The sequence below is a fragment of the Neltuma alba genome, unplaced genomic scaffold (genome assembly GCF_004799145.2).
Source record: "Neltuma alba isolate B1F8T4 unplaced genomic scaffold, ASM479914v2 tig00013287_pilon, whole genome shotgun sequence".
NCBI lineage: Eukaryota > Viridiplantae > Streptophyta > Magnoliopsida > Fabales > Fabaceae > Neltuma > Neltuma alba.
Window position 1 is genome coordinate 43,377 of NW_021637573.1, and position 8,853 is coordinate 52,229.

General features: G+C 34.8%; 1 pseudogene; it reads right to left on the reverse strand.

Moving 5' to 3' along the window:
* Positions 1-422: 422 nt before the first annotated feature.
* LOC114736039 (rust resistance kinase Lr10-like) lies at positions 423-4,803 on the reverse strand (annotated as a pseudogene).
* Between the last annotated feature and the right edge of the window lie 4,050 nt (positions 4,804-8,853).

An 8,853-nucleotide genomic window follows, 5' to 3' on the forward strand; every position in this document is an offset into this window, starting at 1 on the left:
ATTGATAGAACTTTCACATTAAAGAAAGAAGTTAACAAAATACAAGTCTAAAAGCATTGCCACGTTCTTGATGTCAATATATGACAGCTTCTACAGGTAAGCAGAGATCTTATTTGCAAATCATAACCCCCGAAAGTAAGAAGTATGCACAGAAATAGAAACATAAGAACCCCAGGCAGAGTATTAAGCATCAATGAAAAAGCCCAATAGCAGTGATCTTATCAGAAACTAACAAGCATTCACAGAAACATTACCAAGGAATGATATAAATTAACAATATAGACAGAAAAGGCCACAAGACAAGTCCCCAAGCGTTACAATGTTCTTGTTGTCTATACATGGCAAACTTCAGTGCATTAGTAGAGTCTTATTAGAAAATAACAAGCACACACAGAAACATAAACAAATGGGCCTTTAAGTAATCATGACTTAATGAAAATGTCCCATAGCATAGAAACTATGGAGTCGTGAGTTGAGGAAGACGAATAGCATGGTGATGCTGAAGGAGATGATAAGTAAGGTTTTGGTGGAACTTGCAAGGTCTCAACTCTGCCTTCAAGCATCTCCACCACTTTACTCATCACTGGACGGTCTGAAGGGTTAGTTTGTATGCACCATAAACTTGTGATCACCATTTGTCTTATTCTCTCTTTGTCACCTTCATTTCCAATGCTCCTCAGCGCAAGTTCTTCATTCAATTCTAGACACTTGTAAATCCAATGAGGAAAATATATTTCACTGCTATTATCAACATTAACATTGACATTCCTTCTTCCTCCAACCATTTCAAGAATCATCATCCCAAAACTATAAACATCTGACTTGTGAGAGACTACACCAAAATTTCTAGAAATTACCTCAGGAGCAATATATGTGTATATGCAAAAAAAGAAATGATAAAAGGTAGAAATATTGCCAAACGATGCACGGAAGAAAACACTGAAAAGCTTTGGTTAATATACCTAGGTGTAAGACTGTTGTGTGGACTTGAAAATAGACTGCAAAGATTGGGGAAACATGTTGCCATGGCAAAATATTTTCAAACTGACAGCTTCAGACGATCGCATTATTTTTACATTGTCAAATTTCAGGCGTCTCCTTTTGTCTGTTTCTTTTTTAAGAGGCGAGAATGACAGATTTTTCACAATAAAGAGAGAAGTCACCACAATACAAGTCTAAAAGCATATCCATGTTCTTGATGTCAACACATGCCAGCATCTACAGGTAAGCAGAGATCTTATTTGCAAATGCTAACTTCAGCAAATAAGAAGCATGAAAAGAAAAAGAAAAAGAAACAGAAACAGAAATAGAAACATAAGCCCCGGAGTATTATCAGGCATCAATGGAAAAGCCCAATAGCGGATATCTTATAAGAAAATAGCAATATGGGCCTTCTAGTATCATGTCTTAATGGAAATGCTCCAGAGTATAAAACATATGGAGGAATCAGTGAGTTGGGGAAGAGGAAGAGCGGGGTGATGTTGAGGGAGATGATAAATAAGGCTTTGGTGGAACTTGCAAGGTCTCAGCTCTGCCTTCAAACATCTCTACTACTTTACTCATCATTGGATGCTCTGAAGGGTTAGTTTGTATGCACCATAAACTTGTTATCACCATCTGTCTTATCCTCTTTTTGTCACCTTCATTTCTAATGATCCTTAGTGCAAGGTCTTCATTTAATTCTAGACGTTTGTAAATCCAATGAGGAAAATATATTTCACTGTTATTATCAACATTCACATTGACATTCCTTCTCCCTCCAACCATTTCAAAAATCATCATCCAAAAACTATAAACATTTGACTTTTGAGAGACAACTCCAAAATTCCTAGAGATTACCTCAAGAGCAATATATCCTATCGTTCCTCTAGCACCAGTCATGGATACAACAGTCGCATTTCTTAGGCATATTTTAGCTAGTCCAAAATCTGAAATCTTTGGGCAAAAGTTCTCATCCAACAAAATGTTGTGAGATTTTATATCAAAATGCAATATCCGAGTGTTACATCCTCTGTGCAGATACTCCAATCCTCGCGCAACACCCACTGCAATTTGGTGTAATATTTCACGACTCAATTGGAGATTAACATTAAGGAGCTTTGCTTCACTTTCAAAGATGAACTTCTCTAAGGATCCATTAGCCATAAACTCATAAATAAGTGCCTTCTTGGACCCTTCAAAACAAAATCCTAAAAGAGTGATGATATTCACATGAGAGGTCTTGCTTATACTTGCTACCTCGTCGATGAATTCCTCTCCATTACCCTTTGTTTCACTCAAAACCTTCACAGCGACTAGAGATTTGTCCATTCACTTCCCTTTGAACACACTTCCATAGCCTCCTTGCCCTAATTTTTCTTTGAAACAACTGGTCATTTTCTTTATCTCCGAGTAGCTATATCTCTTTGTGGCAAGTGATCCATGACTCTTTAGAAAGGCCTCAAAATCTTGATGAGCTTTAGATTTTTTTTTTCCAGATTTTCCAGAATAGTGTCGTTCTAAATAAGTAGATTATAAGAACAGTAACTCCTACTGTTACAGCTGCAGAAACTGTGATTGATAAGATTAGAAGAGATGAGATTATGCAACATTTTATTAACATAAATACTGATTAGCTACCCCATTGTTTCTGTAAGGACTCTTTCAGCTATGTTTATAAGTGGTAAACTAATTAGATAGACTACTTGTTTTATGACTTGATCAAAAAGAAAAGAAAATCGTTGTTGTGAATTATTATCTAAAAGTGGAAAATTGATGGAAGTTAAATAGCCAAAAATGAAGACGAAACTCACAATGGAGGAATGTAAGTTATAAACTTGAAAGATATAAGCATGAAATGAATTAAATGATCATGTAAATTACCTAGTCCACGTACCACCTTGAAATTATTTCTCTTAAACTCTGCAATCAAAGGAAGAATTAAGCCGAAGTTAGCATTAAAATAATTAGTTAGCCTTCGCAATAAGGAATATGAATATCAAATATATAATGAAGTTAGCAAGAAAGATCAGCATTTTCCATAAAGTACAAAGAAAATCATTTAAAATTCAGAATCAAGAAGTACATACTAGCAAATAAAAAAATCACATCCTTATTCTGGCATATGAAGTCGAGGATACCAAATATTTGAACTACCAAAAAAAAAAAAGAGTAATGAATCAATCAATCATCAACTATATTCTTAAAAATTTGTAATACCCGATTCATTTGGAAATGGGTCGGGTATGATATTATTGGATTCAAATATATTCAATTAATGAGATTTGAATAACATATTGATTGAAATTTGAATATATTAAATTAAATGAAAAACATTATAAATAAATGAAATTTCAATGGGAGGCTCAAATGTCAATTATTAATTAATTTTGCATTTGAATAATATCTTAGTTGGGATTTGAATATATTGCATTAAATGTAGAGCATCATAATTAAATAGTATGTGAATTGGAGGCTTTAATGGAGAAATAAATAAATAATTTTAAATTTTCATTCATTCTTCCTAAATTCTGCATGTCTAATTGAGTTCTATTTGAACGAATAAAAAAATCATACTCCTATAAAAAGTAAATCTTGAGCTACGACAAATAATGCAATTTATTAAAATTTTAAATCTAATCAAATATGTTAATCCGTGTATCGCACGGGAAAAATTTCTAGTTTGTAATAAAATTTAGTCATGAAATTTCTGTCATAGATCAGTTTAGCGACCAAATTCCATAACTAATCAACCAGTGACGTTTTTTTCCCCTTTTGTGACAGAATTTATAAAATCCGATATTAAATTTCGTCCCTAATTATTGTTTTTGGAGATTGCGAGGTCAGGTTTTGTCGTAGAAAACCAGAGAATCACTTGAACTCGGAAGAAGGGGGGAAAAAAAAACATCAAACCAAAGACATCATTTAAAAAAAAAACCACCAGTTCGAAAGAATATACCTTCTCTGGCGCAGTACGTAGTGGTAAGTTAAAGACACAAATTGTTAGAACCATGTCATGGACAATATTAAATTATTAGGTCATATTGGAGCCTCTAAAAAGATTCAGAACCCGTCATTTGGAAAGAATATACACAAGGATTGTTTTCAGAGTGTACCTTTGAGGCAGAAAAAGTTGTCGTTTCTGTCAAGTTGACACTGACCGCCGCTGTTGTGACACTGATCACAAGCATCAGATAATCGTAGCTCCAGAGTCATTTGAGCAGATAAGAACGATTGAAGGTCAGTGCTATCAGGCAGGTCTTTTTTTGGAAGCACGAGAACTGAACATGCTGAGAAATGGCTTTTTTGGTGAGGTTGAAGATCAGAGAGCAGGCGGTAATGATAGATATCGAAGTTTGCACAGTGATGTTTAGTAAAACCAGGGGGGGTGCTGACATTGAGTTGGTGGTTGCATTTAAAGAGGGTTATGTTTTCTTTAATATCAAAAGAAATCAAAGGAGAGCTTGCAGGAATTGAGATATTGTTGTTGAAGGCTTCACAAGAACCGGTGGATTGCAAACGATTGTGTAGATCCTGGTCGAAAACTGAAATCATATTTTGCTGCAGAAAGACACCGTTAAGCTGCAAGAATGATCTTGATCCATTCTTCTCTAGTTTAATCGGTATATTTGAAGCATCACAGTTATGAACTACCATTAAACCACAATCCGGGAATTCTGGATTGGCGAAAGGGAACTGGAGGCTTCCAAGTTCTCTGCAATTAAAAGATCCGGGACACTTGACATGCCACGCATTTCCATACCCAACTGAAAGAAGTAAAAGATGAGAAACCAAGAGGAAACGAAACTCAAGAACCACAGCCATGATTCCCTACTTTTTTAGCAAAACAATAGAGGCCTCCAACAATAGTTAATAATTCCAGTTCGGATTCTATTTCTACCTTCTCCGCAGTATATAATCCACAGTTCCAACTTGAATTGTTTGATGGGGCGGGTTGACTTGGTAAATTACCACGCAAGACTTTGTGAAAGAGACCTGAAAGAAAATAAGGGGTACTCAATGAAAGACCATGTTTCGAAAAATGACACAGTGTTCTGATCTGGTCGAAGCTCTCCATTCGATGACTGCACATTAGTCACCACCAGTAGTTAAGTGGGGACTAAAATTAGTGGAGGAATTCATTGCATTGAGTGTTGACTTGCAAATTAAAGGCGAAGACTGGTTAAATGCGTTTTGTACGGACTTGGACCAGGAAATTAAATTTTGTTTGAACCAGTTATGCTGCAAGCTGCGAAAGTAGCGTCATAATTGTATGGAATGCTTATCAAATACAGTTTCATGAAACCATAAATATGTAACCTTGCAAAATTGTTCCTTTTTGTGTGACGACAACAAAACATGCTTGAAAATTATAATTAATCAACGAGGGCAATGCTTTGTCTCTGTATCTATCTGTCCATCAAAATCACTGTTTGCTTGTAAAATCCTTAGCATGTTCCAAATTTTCCTAGAGATCTCATTAGTGTCTCCAAGTTTCTTTAGCATTCATCTTAATAGGTATTTTGAGTTTCATCTTATAATCTCAAGTTAATATACACTAGGGAGGTTCTCTTAATAGACACAATTAAATCAGATGTGAACTATACTCTTTTGGTCCTACAGATTTTACAACTCAAGCACAAAGCATGGCTAACTTATTTTTGAATGTCAGGAATCAAACCTTAGCTTGTTGTATTTGCTTCCACCTTGAAAACCGCAAAAAATTATGGTATTTGATGAAAGCAAATGTAAAATCAACTATAGTTGGTCAGGCTTTGACATCCTCAATTCATCACATTTTTTGACACACTTAAATAATTGTAATTCTAGTTCATTTCAAGACTTGAAGCTCAAATTTCTTGTATTCGAAATAGACAGGACGCTAATCATCAGTTCCATTCTTGTGCTCCTGACGGAGAATGGAATACCTAGAAAATCTAGAATTTAATTATGTTATTTTATGTGTAATAATGATCTTTATTTTAAAAGTTAGGCTTAATTTTAAGATAGTATCTCAAATAAGTTTAGTTTCAAGCCTGTGATCAAGAGCAAAGTGGTAACAGAGGACCATGTCTAGTATACAACGGGAATCTCTAACCAATGCAACTATCACAATTCACCAATCAACTAGCGTCACCGATGTAACAGTCATTTTAGAGGTTTCTCCTAAGAGTTTCGGCTATGGTATGTACCTTGTGATTTGATTAGAGCACATACCGTGCTTCCCGGGAATTAAGTTTTTCGAATAAAATTTAAATTTTTATTCCATACAAATATATATATACACCCCATTTGGTCCACAATATGTCTTTTTTTTTTTGTATAATTCAGAATATCCTCAAATCACTTTAGACTTGAAACTAATCTCTAGGCTGAGAGAGAAAAAGTTAAAGCCTTCCCAATAAGTGTGTTTCTCAAGATTTAAACCAGTGTTCTTGTTTTTACGGAGGTGAGACTGCTTACCATCTCAACTAATAACTTTTTGGTAACATAAGTCGTTTCTAAAAGAATGGTTTAGTTAAAAATATAAGTCACTTAGAGAGTATTTAATGCTTATTTGTCAATTTTTCTTGTAATTAGTGCATAAATATAACTCCTTATGTTTTTTCCCCTTCTTCACAACTTCATTTAATATGGGTAAAGTTTTTAAAAAAAAATCAATTTGAAACATGTTTAATGAGTTAAAGTGATTTATATTGCAGAATGAAGTATATATGTATTGTTGCTCTATCTTGTTGAGATGATCGCATTGTGCTGAGACCAACTATTGCCACCAAGACACATGGAAGAAAAGATCAGTGAGGAAAAAAAAAAAGACCAAACTGGTCAGTTCAATTAGAAAACTAGTGAACTGGTAGTGGTCCAATCTAAATGATGAACCGGTATCAACCCAGTCAAAACCAGTGTAAAACGGTGATGAACTGATTTGGATAATTATGTTGCTATTGGTCCCATTTTTCCTCATTCAGCTCCTAATGTCTTAATCACTATAGATTTAAATAAATTTTAATGATAATTTTGACATCAATGATTATTAATTTTAATTATTGAGGAATCATAAATATTAAAATTCTTAAAATTATTGTACATTATTATTATTAGAATCAAACTATTGTTGTCCTTGTATTTGTTATTAGTGATTATTAATGGTATTATATTTTGTTATTTGTAATTAAATTATATTATTTTCATATGAATAGTTTGATCTGAATTAACCTTAATCTGACTCACCAACCATTGAACCGCTGTCTCCACCGATTTAATATCCTATTCGGATTTTTCTTTTCCAGGCCAAGCGGCAGAAAATGGGACGAAAGGTAGAGGTCAAAAATCTGATGAGATAAAAAGTAGAGGGGCAAAAGAATGTACCCGAGAAGGATGAAAAGGGACAACTTAGGTTCACGTTTTGAGTGAAGAGATAATTATGCTCAGTGCTTAAGTGTTTATTTACACAGTATATGTTTAAGCCTCGCGTTCATCTTATTTTGTGGCAGAGGTATATCAATTCCCTTTACATCCTTGCGTATTTGTTGTGTATCTGTACTTAATTTGGGTGTAATAGGGGTATACGTGTTGGGTTTTGGATGGAACTAATCAAGAATGGATCTTGTAGGTGGGCTGAAATAGGGTAACATTTGTTCCGTGGAATAGTTAAAACAACTGGCTTCATTTGTGAATTAGAAGAGATGCTCATTTTTTTAATAAATTGAGAACATTACATATACATCTGTCACTATTTAATAGTGGGATCTAAGCAATTATTTGACCCCATAAAAATCATGACTACAAGAAAAGCAGGGGGAAGTGAGGATGAACAGGTGAAGAAAAGCTATGAGACTCTAATTCCACTAGGACGCTTGCCTTCCATGGTGTCCTTCTTGTTGCGACAATCAGCACAAGAAGACGGCCTTGCCAGGGCTTAGAGGTGGTAGAGAAAATGGAACCAGCATGAACAGATATGCCTTCACTTGAAGCAAGATCTTTCTGGCACACTGCGCACACAAAAATCCCAGAGGTTGATTCCCCTGAATTCCATTCGTTCCCTCATCTGCAACATTTGCTCAAATATTCATGAATCATATTTATGAAATAACAATGAAAACGATGTGCTTGAAAAAAGAAGATATATAAAAAGAGTCAGTGAACAATAAACAAAACCTAATTGAAGTTATTTAGGCGTTTATTAGTAGGTTGTATAATGAAAATGTAATTCGTGGAGGAATAGTTTTCAGACCAGTCAATCATGCGACGAACATCAACCCGGGAAAATTAGAAGAAAATAGTCAGGCGTAGTTGTCGGGCAAATAAAATCATAATACTCTCATCAAATTGCAATTTCAGAGCATTCCGAGATCTGAGATTAACTTGCAAGTTGCAGAGCGTGGAAGAACAATCCATGAATTTTAGAGGCAACAGGGTTCTATATGATGTACTCAATTATTCATCAACCGTAACATGCTTGGGCTTACAAGAGAATGCACGGTTCATTGATAAAAATATGAGGCCCTATAAGAGAGAAGATAAAGCTCAAATCTCTAAAGGCCCCTACAAGTTTTCTATTTCAAAAGCTTATAATCTGCGTGTTAAAATCACATCTAAAATACAGCTCTCATTCAAAACTGCTCAAAACTTGGGGTGACTTCCTCTCTCTCTCTCTCTCTCTTTTTGTTCCTCTTAAAAGATCATCCTCTTCCCTTTTATCTGTCTCTCTTCTTTTTCCTTATATCAAATTTCAAACAAATGTTCAAAGCAGGAAAACCATGATGCAGGTCATTGCCATGAGATTTGCATGATCCCTCCAAAAATTAAAACTTTTGCCCCAAAGAATGTGAGATTACCTTTCAGCGAGCATTGCTGATCCTTCTTCAAACAATT